The sequence below is a fragment of the Aegilops tauschii genome, chromosome 7 (genome assembly GCF_002575655.3).
Source record: "Aegilops tauschii subsp. strangulata cultivar AL8/78 chromosome 7, Aet v6.0, whole genome shotgun sequence".
Lineage (NCBI taxonomy): Eukaryota > Viridiplantae > Streptophyta > Magnoliopsida > Poales > Poaceae > Aegilops > Aegilops tauschii.
Genome location: NC_053041.3, coordinates 157,501,948 through 157,515,418, shown reverse-complemented (window position 1 = coordinate 157,515,418; position 13,471 = coordinate 157,501,948). Strand labels below are relative to the sequence as shown.

The following is a 13,471-nucleotide window of genomic DNA, read 5'->3' as shown; positions in this document are numbered from 1 at the left end:
ACCGCCGAATCAAAGTATGACATGCTGGTAAGCAGTATGACTATTATCGCCCACAACTCTTTGTGTTCTACTCGTGCATATAACATCTACGCATAGACCTGGCTCGGATGCCACTGTTGGGGAATGCAGTATTTCAAAAAAAATCCTACGATCACGCAAGATCTATCTAGGAGATGCATAGCAATGAGCGGGGAGAGTGTGTCCATGTACCCTCGTAGACCGAAAGCGGAAGCGTTATGACAACGCGATTGATGTAGTCGTACGTCTTCATGATCCGACCGGTCCTAGTATCGAAAGTACGGCACCTTTGCGATCTGCACACTTTCAGCTCTGTGATGTCCCACGAACTCTCGATCCAGCTGAGTGTCGAGGGAGACCTTCGTTAGCACAACGGCGTGATGATGGTGATGATGAAGCTACCAGCGCAGGGCTTCGCCTAAGCACTACGACGATATGGCCGAGGTGGATTATGGTGGAGGGGGCACCGCACACGGCTAAGACAATGATCAACTTGTGTGTCTATGGGGTGCCCCCTTCCCCCGTATATAAAGGAGTGGAGGAGGGGGAGGGCCGGCCCTCTCTATGGCGCGCCCTAGGGGAGTCCTACTAGCTCCCACCAGGAGTAGGATTCCCCCCTTCCAAGTAGGAGTAGGAGAGGAAGGAAGGAGGAGAGAGTGAGGAAGGAAAGGAGGTCCGACCCCCCTCCCAATTCGGATTGGGCTTGGGGGTGAGGGAGTCCTGGATTAGGGGGTCCTCGGACAGCGGACTATATACTTTGGCCGGACTGTTGGACAATGAAGATACAAGATTGAAGACTTCGCCCCATATCCAGGTGGGACTCTCCTTTGCATGGAAGGCAAGCTTGGCGATTCGGATATGTAGATCGCCTTCTCTGTAACCGACTCTGTGTAACCCTATCCCCCTCCGGTGTCTATATAAACTGAAGGGTTTAGTCCGTAGGACAATAACAATAAGAATCACAATCATAATCATAGGCTAGCTTCTAGGGTTTAGCCTCTATGATCTCGTGGTAGATCAACTCTTGTAATACTCATATCATCAAGATCAATCAAGCAGGAAGTAGGGTATTACCTCCATCGAGAGGGCCCAAACCTGGGTAAACATTGTGTCCCTCACCTCATGTTACCATTAGCCTTAGACGCACAGTTCGGGACCCCCTACCCGAGATCCGCTGGTTTTGACACTGACATTGGTGCTTTCACTGAGAGTTCCACTGTGCCGTCACGGTAAGGCTTGATGGCTCCTTCGATCATCGGCAACGAGGCGATCCAGGGTGAGGTTTTTCTCCCCGGATAGATCTTGTATTCGGCGGCTTCGTACTGTGGGCCAACTCGCTTGGCCATCTGGAGCAGATCGATAGTTACGCCCCTGGCCATCAGGTCGGGTTTGGAAGCTTGAACTATACAGCCGACATCCGCGGAGACTTGATCTTCGACGGATTCGAGGCCATGTCAGGCGTGCCGCACAGTCACGACGAGCATGACTTAGCTCTGCCGTCGGACGGTGTTCAGGAGATCACACCTGCGGTTACTCCGGCCCTCAATCCGGAGCAGATCGTGCCATCCGAGGACGGGTGGATGGATCCCGCCACGGAGGCCGCACACTCAGTGGCGATAGAGCCGAATACTGACTTCACCTCCTATGAGACCTGCGTCGCTGGACCCTTGGATTCGTCCCCGGCCACAGGCTCCGAACCGCTTGCATCCGTGCCTATCGAATCTGATTGGGCACCAATCATGGAGTTTACCTCCGCGGATATCTTTCAGCACTCGCCCTTAGGCGACGTGCTAAATTCATTGAGGTCCCTCTCTCTGTCAGGAGACCCTTGGCCGAACTATGTCCGGCTTGAATGGGAAGCGGACGGCGAAGAAATTCGTTCCCCACCCACCACCCACTTAATAGCCACTGTCGACGACTTAACTGACATGCTCGATTTCGGCTCCGAAGACATCGACGGTATGGACGACGATGCAGGAGAAGAACAGGAACCACCGCCCACAGGGCGATGGACAGCCACCTCATCATATGATATATATATGGTGGACACCCCCAAAGAAAGCGATGGCAATAAGGCAATGGAGGATAATCCCCTCGAGAAGCAGTCTAAGCACCGGTGTCATCGGCGCCGCTCTAAGCCCCGCCATAACAAAAGCAGCGATACCAGCACAAGAGACAATAACGCTGCGGATAGTGCCGAAGACGAAGACAATCCCCCCAGCTAGGCTTCGAGCGGGAGGATGGGCAAGGTAGCCCTAAGGAACAGGTGACAGACGGAGAATCAGAGGATGACAATTACATACCCCTCTCCGAAGATGAGGTGAGCCTCGGCGACGAAAAATTCATCGTACCTGAGGATCCCGTCGAGCAGGCGCGCTTCAAGCGCCGGCTTATAGCCACAGCAAAAAGCCTGAAGAAAAAGCAGCAGCAGCTTCAAGCTGATCAAGATCTGCTAGCGGATAGATGGACCTAGGTCCTGGCAGCCGAGGAATATGAACTCGAGCGCCCAACCAAAAGTTACCCAAAGCGCAAGTTGCTATCCCAACTCGAAGAGGAAGCATTAAAGCTTACACTACCAGCGTATGATGCGGCTGACCGGCCACCTCGTGGCCGAGACAAAGAGGCATATCAACCCGAAGTCCAGCCCGCACCCCGTCGCCAGTCAAACAAACTAAGGCCCGGGGCTACACACAGGACCTGCGAGACGTATTGGAAAACAAAGCAGGACATACAAGATCGATCTACGGATCACGGGGGCGCACCCCAACGCGTAACAACGACCATCACGCCGGATATACTAACAGAAAATCCGGCCGGGCCGAATACAACAGACCAGACTCGTATGAACTGCGTCGTGATATACCGGCACAGAGGCGCCGCACACCCCCTATGCTTCACCGACGAAGTAATGGATCAGGAATTCCCAGAGGGGTTTAAACCCGTGAACATTGAATCATATGATGGTACAACAGATCCCGCAGTATGGATTGAAGATTTCCTTCTCCACATTCACATGGCCCGCGGTGATGATCTACACGCCATCAAGTACCTCCCACTAAAACTCAAAGGGTCGGCCCGGCATTGGCTGAATAGCCTGCCAGCAAACTCCATTGACAGTTGGGAGAACTTGGAAGACGCATTCCTTGACAATTTCCAGGGCACTTATGTGTGACCACCGGATGCTGACGATTTGAGTCACATAACCCAACAGCCCGGGGAGTCAGCCAGGAAATTCTGGACTCGGTTCCTAACTAAAAAGAACCAAATTGTCGACTGTCCGGATACCGAGGCCTTAGCGGCATTTAAGCATAACATCCGCGACGAGTGGCTCGCCCGACACTCATGACCCGCTTTTGTGCGGGCGAGGACAGCTGGCTGGCTCGCAGAAACAACACATCAAGAAATCCTGGCAATTCATATGCCAGAGATAGCAACAACAAGCCACGTCGCAACAGACACAAGCGTCGCAACAACGGCGCTGAGGACACGGCAGTCAATGCCGGATTCAGTGGCTCTAAGTCCGGTCAGCGGAAAAAGCCGTTCAAAAGAAGCAATCCGGGCCCGTCCAGTTTGGACCGCATACTCGATCGCTCGTGTCAAATTCACGGCACCCCCGATAAACCAACCAACCACACCAACAGAGAATGTTGGGTGTTCAAACAGGCCGGCAAGTTGAATGACGAAAACAAGGAAAAGGGGTTGCATAGCGATGACGAGGAGGAGCCCCGGCCGCCGAACACAGGAGGACAGAAGAAATTTCCTCCCTAAGTGAAAACGGTGAACATGATATACGCAACCCATATTCCCAAGCGGGAAAGGAAGCGTGCGCTAAGGGACGTCTATGCGATGGAGCCAGTCGCCCCAAAGTTCAACCCATGGTCTTCTTGTCCGATCACTTTCGATCGCAGGGACCACCTACCAGCATCCGTCATGGCGGTTCTGCCGCATTGGTCCTTGACCCCATCATTGACGGATTTCACCTCACCCGAGTCATTATGGACGGTGGCAGCAGCCTGAACCTGCTCTATCAGGATACAGTGCGCAAAATGGGTATCGACCCCTCGAGGATCAAACCCACGAAAACCACCTTTAAAGGCGTCATACCAGGTGTAGAGGCCTGCTGCATGGGCTCAATCACACTGGAAGTGGTCTTCAGATCTCCGGACAACTTCCGAAGCGAGGAGTTAATCTTCAATATCGTCCCTTTCCGCAGTGGCTATCACGCACTGCTCGGACGAACCGCATTTGCCAGATTCAATGCGGTACCGCATTATGCATACCTCAAGCTCAAAATGCCAGGGCCTCACGGGGTTATAACAGTTAATGGAAACACAGAGCGCTCGCTCCGTACGGAGGAGCACACTGCGGCCCTCGCAGCAGAAGTACAAAGCAGCCTTCTGAGGCAAACCGCCAATTCGGCGATAAAGCCCCCGGACACCGTCAAGCGAGTCCGGAGTACCCTGCAACAGGATCGCCTGGCACGTCCAGAGCTCGCCTAGCAATTCGGCCTCCGTCCTACTCCTAGTCAAGCAGCGAAATTTGTGCCGCGCGTACATAATTACGCACTCAAAATACCATGGGCATAGGCGGAGGCACGGCTATGGCACGACCCACAATGCGGCTCAACTGCCTCAGGGCCCGTATATCTTTACCGTTTTCTCTCTTTCAGGACCCTATTCTATGGAAGCCCTTTCCGATAGCCTGATTATCGGGACCATCACGGGAAGGAAACACCAAGAAAACAAGAAGCTCTGACGTACAAGGGAATCCCAGGTGATCTCTGATAACGATCGCTATACCTATTTTACATACCCACACGCAGCTTGCCCTTGGATAGGACATGTCAAATAGTCCTATTTTTTGCTTATTACACTACTTGTATACATACGCTTTGACGTATCATTTAAATAACAATGTACATCGTTAGCTTATTAATACATTTCTTCATCTTTTTCCTTGTCTGCTTATTTACGACAAATTGCACCCGTACATTATGGTACGTCCAGGGGCTTCAGTGTACCCCATAACACAGCAAGAAAAAGTCCGAACACTTTCGACAGTGCGGCACCCCAAACTTATAGCATTATATGCATCAGCTCCGAATCATGTCTTGGGTCAATAGTTGGGTTTGCCCGGCTCCCATGTTTTGGGGCCTTATGTTCCGTTATATCGGCTAAGGTAGCACTGGGAGAACTACTGCGATTGTGTCCCGGTTCTTCCGGACGAGCACCTCAGTAGAGAAAGCTGAAAACTGACGGTCATGATGCGGCGAGAGCTGGTCGCTGTTCGAGAGGTCTCAAATCCTTAAAGATTTTTTCCGCTTCTGGCGAGGAATCGGCCTTGTCCGATTTCGGCGTATATAGCGCCCCAAGTTCGGCCTTCCGAATACTAGGGGCTTCGCCAAAATTTAAAATTGTAGACTTCTATGGCTAAGTGAGAGTGATAAAGCTGTATAGTCCGATTGCCTTGTTCGCTGCGCTAAACACCTCCTTAAAGGACCAAAACATTTGGATAAAGAGTGTTTAAGATTTATCCCGAACACCTCAGTACTAGTTACATGGGGGCAGAAGCCGACGACTGGCCAACTCTCAGATTTTATAAACAGCCGCACAGAAGGTAATATTTTAAATCGACAAGCATTATATAGCGCACATGAACTCGTTTTCATATTACAGGATCACATGAGTACATTCATTCAAATATTACATCCTTAGTACATTCCTCCGCCACAAGGCGGACACCCTTCACGACACTGTCATAATACTTTTCGGGGTGGCGATGCTCCTTGCCCTCCGGTGGCCCCTCCTTCACCAGTTTTTCGGCATCCATCTTCGCCCAGTGCACTTTTGCACAGGCAAAGGCCATGCGCGCACCTTCAATGTAGACGGGCCGCTTTATGACTTCAAGCCAGGGCAAGCATTCACAAGCCGCTTTACCAGGCCGAAGTAGCTACCGGGCAGGGGCTCGCCAGGCCACATCCGGACTATGAGACCCTTCATGGCCAGTTCGGCCGCCTTGTGAAGCTCGACCAGTTGCTTCAGCTGGTCGCTCAAGGGCATCGGATGTTCGGTCACAACATATTGAGACCAGAACAACTTTTCCGTCGAGCTCCCTTCCTCGGCCTGGTAGAACTCCGCGGCATCCAATACGCTGCGCGATAAATCTGCGAACGCTCCTGGAGAGCTCCGAATTCGGGTAACTAAAAGGTAAGTCTCCTTCACATGCTTGCTTTGCATAATGAATGCCTTACCCGCCGCTATCTTCTTGACCGCCTGCATCTCCTGAAGGGCCTTTTGGGCTTCGGCCTTGGCATTTTGTGCGTTCTCGAGGGCCTTCGCAAGCTCGGACCCTTGCGTCTTAGAGTCACGCTCCAAGGACTCGTATTTCTTGACGAAATCCCGGAGCTCTTGCTGGACCTCGCCGACTCGGGCCTCTTGCTTCTCGCGCTCGATGCGCTCCTTGGCCGCTCTGTCTTCGGCCTCGGACAGCGCCTTCTTCAGGGCCGCCACTTCGGTCGTGGCCCCTATCAAAATTCATGACGATCCTATGATCTAAAAACCACTTTTTCTTTATCAATGTACAGACGGGGTATCACTTACCTTTGTTCTCTTCAAGCTGCCTCTTGGTAAGGCTGAGCTCTTCCTCAGACCACTCAAGGTCCCGCTTCAGTCCGGAGACCTCCGCAGTACAAGCGGCAGCGGCCAACAGCGAAGCCTGCTTACTCACATAGACATATTCTGATTAGACTCCTGCGATTGTTATTTGATCCTCTGTTCGGCCTTTCTTGCCGAACACCAAACAGAGCATCAGGGGCTACTGTCTATGCTGTGATATTTTCTCATAATTACTTACCTCAAAGCCTGTTAGGAGGCTGGCACAGGCTTCGGTCAATCCGCTTTTGGCGGACCGAACTTTCTCGACCACCGCACTCATGATGGCGCGGTGTTCTTCGTCAATAGAAGCGCCGCGAAGCGCTTCCAGCAAGTTGTCCGATGCCTCTGGATGGACAGAGGCCACCGGCACAGACGGCTCGCCTCCCTTAGCGAGGGGTCACCTGTCAGAATCCGGAACCACTGGAGGTTCTGGCGCAGTATCTGGCTGGGGGCCAAACTCGCTGCGGCCCCTGTCATCAGAACCCATGGGAGTCTTACCCCCCACGCGGCCAGCGTCTAGGATATCGCCTTGGGGCGCCTCCAGAATTATCTCCCCTTGGTCCTGTATCCTCTGAGACAGCACCTCGGTGTCGTCCGTGGGCCGGGGGGAGGTGGCTGTCGGGAGCGAATCGTTGTTCATCGCCGACTGGCCCAAAGACCCATCCGAACAGGATATGTCGATGTGGGCTTTGGACGGACTCCACGATCATGTTTGACATGATATAAGAAGCAATAAAACAAAACATACCAGAACTATTATAGTATCCGGATACTTACGACTTCGCCAGGGGCTTGTCCCTGGGCAACCACTCCTCGTCACTGTAAGCGGCTGTTGTGGAGTGGTCCGGAGGGAGGGTCCTTCCCTTCTTGGACCCTTCGGCCTCCCCAGATGGGGCGGCCTTCCTTTTCTTTTCCCCCCGGTTGGGGGGGAGAACTTTCCTCTTCCTCCTCCTCGTTTTCGTGGGAGGAGTGCGCCTCGGTGTTTTCGGATGATGAGTCCGATACAACCTTGCGCCGGAGACCTTTCCTGGTCCCCGCGGCCTTCTTCTTGGCCTTCTTCTCCGGCGCCTCATAGGGCGCCGGAACCAGCATCTCTGTTAAGAGAGTCGTTGCTGGATTTTCGGGCAGTGGAGCCGGACAGTCGATCCGCTCCGCTGTCGCTACCCAGCCCTATTAAAATGGCGTGGAGGTTCAGATCCCTCACACGATCATACCGGGGAAAGGAACATCTTGTGAGATATAAAGAGCTTACCGGATTGGCAGGGCGCTTTGCGCTGAGTCCGCGATCTTCGGTAAGGGGAGGAGGTACCTCGGCGGCCTTGAACAACACCTTCCAGACGTCTTTGTGCGTCGTGTCAAAAAGCTCTCGCAGCGTCTGGTGCTTGGCCGGGTCAAACTCCCACATATTGAATGCCCGTCTTTGACACGGAAGGATCCGGTGGAAGAGCATGACCTGGACCACGTTGACAAGCTTGATTTTCTTGCTTATCATATTTTTGACACAGATCTGGAGTCCGGTCAGCTCCACCGACGAACCCCAGGATAGGCCCTTCTCTTTCCAGGAGGTGAGCCGCATGGGGATGCCGGATCGAAATTCGTGGGCCGCCACCCAGTTGGTGTCGCGCGGCTCGGTGATGTAGAACCACCCCGATTGCCACCCCTTCACGGTCTCCACATAGGAGCCTTCGAGCCAGGTGACGTTGGGCATTCTGCCCACCATGGCGCCTCCGCACTCCGCTTGCTGGCCGACCACCACCTTCGGTTTCACATTGAAGGTCTTCAGCCATAGGCCGAAGTGGGGCTCGATGCGGAGGAAGGCCTCGCACACGATGATAAACGCCGAGATGTTGAGGATGAAATTGGGGGCCAGATCATGGAAGTCCAGCCCGTAGTAGAACATGAGCCCGCGGACAAATGCGTGGAGAGGAAATCCCAGTCCGCGGACGAAGTGGGTGAGGAATACAACCCTCTTCATGGGGTTCTAGAGTACCACTACACCACGACACTAAGAGCAGCGTCAAACAATCTGTCGGCATATGTCACCTAATGCGACAGATTTAGTGTCGGCAAAGACCTTTTCCGACAGAAAGGAGCTGTCGCCTATAGTCCTGACGGGAAAGGTCTTTGGCGACAGATAAATCTATGCCGACAGACATTATGACAACGCTAGTGAGATCTACACCGACAGACACCACAACACCAACAGATCATCTGACAATGTGCTATCCCGACAGATATAGCGCTGCCCATTGTTATGCCAACAGTCCATCTGTCAGCGTGATATGCCGACAGGAAGTGCATCGTCCAATACTTTTGCCGACACATTTGTTGCCTGGGTAATACATTTCAGCACAGATGCAAATAAACTATATTTTAACATTAAATCACATTCATAATATTTAATTCATGTTTAGTACACAATGCATATACACAATTGCACTCTTATATTCATCACAAACTGCCATTCATCCATACATTCATTCAACATATATAAAGATTAATTTGTTTTCTTCGCTCAAGATAGCTACAACCATCAAGGAAATACATAAGTTTGACATACAAGACAAGTTGTTGCAAAATTTGATGGCTAAGATCCGAAGAGACCAATTGTTTGATCACTGACTACTACAAAATTTGATGGCAGAGACCAATTCTTCAATCACCAAGCCAACATGAACTTTTGTATGAACAAAAGGTGTCAACCATGTTATCAACAAAAGCGACCACGGAGCATCTTAGATCAACTTGTGGACTTGCTATTTTCTGCCATTTGTCCCTGCAAAAGAACTTACTGCCTTGCTGGATAAAAGCACCAAATAGTCATAAACAGAAAAACCTTTACACACTCTACAGAGTAATAAATCAATCAGGGCATGCCACCTTTGAAGAAACCAATGGAGCTCTATCGCCAGGTATAACAACAGCAACAAGGGACATACTTGGTCAAGCTTGATGTAAAGTATCCAGTAGTTTCTGCATAAGGCAAAACAAATCTGGGTGTAAGCTGGCACATATACCGACATAAACATTAACATGACAAATTTATTTGTAATCTAAATAAGTAGCGTAGGATCCTAAATATATACCAGGATAGTTTAGCAATGCAAATAATACGGCTGTCTGAATTACCATCGTCGGCCAGCAGTTCAAGTATGGTAATAATACAATGGCATTCCTGACATGACTGGTGGCCCTATTTTGGAAGGTTAAATATGTAAATAGCAAGCAAACATACAAGGAACGGGGAAAGTATCAATGCATTGTTTCTTTTGTAGTATCATGTCCGAATAGAGATACTAATTTTTGGACAGCAAGCTTGAGGTGGTCGCTGCTCTCAAACTGCCCAGTAAAAATACACAAATAAATACACTCTAGAAAGCTTAAGAAGTACACTACAACTTCTATTTGGAGACTAACTCAAAATTCAGCGTGTATCAAACCGATATTTAACCCAAATCTTACTACACCATAACTATTACAAGGTGATTGAACTGCTTTTTAAACTGCAATAAACGCTGGAGATGAACATCTCCTAGCAAGCAGCAAAATTGCCATACCAGCAGATACAAACAGATGTTGCATCCTAATCCACCCACTATAGCCACAATGTTGTAGTGACCTAAACAAACTGGTATTGGTGTACTTCCATTCTTAGTGTAACTGTAGAATATAGTAGGCTGACACAAATAGGATGTGGTCTATTTTAAACCGTCAGAATATCTTATTTAGTTACCTAGAAAATTTTCAAGTTGTTACCCCTGAGCATTTTCCTGTCAGCAAGTTCAGTAGCTCAACTGAACAATTATGTTGCAACTGAGAATAATTGCATATATAGAAGCTCCCTTTGTACCTCTGAATATATAAGGTGTAGTAGATTAGAAACAAATTACCTTATCTTTGTGGCTAGATCTTTATCTGTACTAGCTTGAAAAAGCATGGCATATAAAAAAGGAGATTCCAAAAGAATGTTGGGCAGGAAAATAAAGTTCCATCTTTTTCCTCAGGCGACAACACAGAGTAGTTTTGCTAGCATTAGTTCCATACTTCCATGATAGTTGTTCCAGAAGTGCACAATGATGCTTTACTAGCCTGAAACAACACTTTCTTAGTTCACTCGCATAGTACTAAATGCAGAATCAAATTGGCAGCAAGCGTGCAGCATCAACATTGCTACAAAACGTGTGGTTGCTTTGAGAAGTAACAGAGGAGCCTTAACATTACCAGCCATGGAATAAACATTTTGTCTGAAAACAATGAATGATAATATAATTACGCGACCATCTGATTCAGGTGCTTATGATGCATAATTCCACCTCACCCTTGCCAGCCTTAGCATGCCCACCCGATCTGCTTAGTGTTCCAGCCATCTTAGGTGCCACGCACTTGCAGCACATGCAAGGGAGTTTGGTTACACGACACCCGTATTTGTCCAAAGAACAAAATGAAAATGTTTGTCCATAATGGCTGTTAAATGGTTCCTTTCTTGCATTATTGAAATACGGATTTGAAGGGATCGCCATCGCATCTTCAAAAACATGACTGGTGCATATGTTGTAAATATACTTATTCTATTTCTTGTTGACTTAATGACCTCAATTAGGTGGTACAGCTTCTAGTGTTGTTGTTAGAGCTTTAGTGTTTTTGTTAGATAAAATTTGGGTCTGGAACGTGCAGGTTTAGTGAAAATTGTCTAACACAGTTTTTGAATGCTTTCAGTGAGTACTAGATTGTAGAGTAGAACCTTTTTTCCAGCAAAATACAGAGTAAGATTATCATTTTGAGCAATATACAGAGTACATTATAGGCTACAGACTGAACATGGATGATTACTGAACTAGGAAATGTAATGTTCGCACTGGTGGTTTATGCAAAACCATACAAGTGTGTGATCACATGCAAAACAGAGATAAAAACATGGGGTTTTGCATAAAACGGTCAGGCTTTGCAGCCTTGACACATCCAATGGTCCAGGTGGCCGGATTGCACATCTCATGTGAAGCCCAAAAATCACGCTAGTCTCCCCCAGGAAGTTTGAGACTAAAAAAAGGCTTCTAGCCACAATGAACCAATTGTTGATACACATCATGATTGTGCTGTGTTTCTTTAGCTGAGCAAATCCAAGCAGTACATACCTCAGGCATTAGCACCCAGTATGGTTGGGGATCCTTGCAGGCTGCAAAGGGAAATAGGAAGATTGGGACCCAATCATTTCAACGGTAGTAGTAATTAGTAAATAGTGAAACCTGAGACTGGATGCTGGATATAAATGTGATAAGAGAAGGGAGAGGCCTCGGAGGTTAAGCTCAGCTACAAGCATACAGTCCACAAGCTTCAGAACATCCCCAACAATAGTCAAACCTCATTAAAGTTGATATCAGATGCAAAGTTCTACCTATGAGCAGAAAGCTAGCCTGAACTAAAACCAGTAACATGTTTCTAGATAGGCACGACACCCATGGAAGAGCAAGTGAAATATAATGAAATCTCGTTGAATCCACAAAACACCCAGGCCAAGACATGGCGGACAAATCTACTAATCATCGTGCACAGTCTTTTAGAAACCATTCTCTGAAACAGAAGCTGTTGCAGAAAACATCCCAAATCAACAACAAGAAAAACAACATTAAAATAACATGACGGTTCTAATCAAGAACGAAGAGTTGCAACATATCTAAGTAAATAAACATATAATAACATAGCACGTAACACTAGTCAGTAAAATATATATACTTCAATCTGTCCAGAAATCAACTAAATACTTAATTTACCCTAATTGTATAATGAGAGATGGATGATTAGTACTCTGGAATCTCCAATCTCAAATAAACTGACATGATCTTGTTCAGATAATCGATGAGCCAAAAAGATTTCAGGGGCAATCACATTCATGGATAAACGAGAAATAACATATGAAGCAGAAAAGAAAAGGATGGATCTATTTTCAAGCTTACCTGCAGGGGCTGAATTTGGGGGCCCTCGCCGGTGGTGCAAAAGGGATGGCGGGGCAGAACCTCTGGATGTAGAGGGCAGGGTGGCTCCTCGGTTGCGGACAGCGTCACCGTGGGTTAGATCGAAGCTTCAGGTGGCACTGCAGGTAGTCAGAGAAGCAGAGGCATGAGCACATCGGCCTGATGAATCTTACCTACAGCGGCCTGGATCTTGAGGGAGTACGGCGAGGCTGCTCGGCGGCGGTCGACTACACGCTGGCGGTTGGCGGCGCGGATCCTCGACGGCGGTCGACTCGACTCCTCGGCTGCGGGCGGTGGAGGGGCTCCTCTGCTGCGGACGATGAGGCGGCACCTTGGGCTTGGACCGTGGGGAAGCACCACATGGTAGAAGGAAGCTTCGGGAAGCGCCACCGTTGATGGGAGAGGAGGCGGCGCGAGCAAATCGGCAGGCAGGTCAGGGAACGGCGGCGGCGGCGGTGGGTGACCTAGGTTTAGGTGGGAGTGTGGCGTGGGAGTAAGAGATAAGATGGGGCGGGGGATTGAGCGGACCGGGACAGTCCCTCGCGCGCAACTTGTCCCGCGCAGCCCGAAATAGGTGGGCCAGGCCCAAAACTATGCCGACACTCTTTCTATCGCAAAGCAAGAGCGACAGATAATGTAACAGCAAAAATCTTATACCGACACATCGTATGTCCGCAAACCGGTCATGCATTGCCGACACACAGATCATCGAAAGACCAGAGCAACCTCGATCATCAGTGTGTCGGCATTGTTACGGACAAATAATGTGTCGGTAATGTACACCTATACCAACAGATGCATGTCGTCGTTGTGGTGTCGTGGTGTAGTGGG

The 13,471-nt window shown here is 49.3% G+C and overlaps 1 long non-coding RNA gene across 2 annotated transcripts; it reads right to left on the bottom strand.

Annotated features, from left to right (window-relative positions):
- Window positions 1–9,158: 9,158 nt before the first annotated feature.
- Window positions 9,159–13,129, bottom strand: LOC109776276 (uncharacterized). Of its 2 annotated transcripts, XR_012190029.1 has the most exons (6): window positions 12,843–13,129; window positions 12,623–12,759; window positions 11,804–11,844; window positions 10,562–10,760; window positions 9,552–9,644; window positions 9,159–9,470 (listed from the first exon to the last, which is right to left on the bottom strand). It is a non-coding gene; the product is annotated as an uncharacterized lncRNA (long non-coding RNA). The 2 variants fall into 2 exon arrangements; XR_012190030.1 differs by lacking the exon at window positions 10,562–10,760.
- Between the last annotated feature and the right edge of the window lie 342 nt (window positions 13,130–13,471).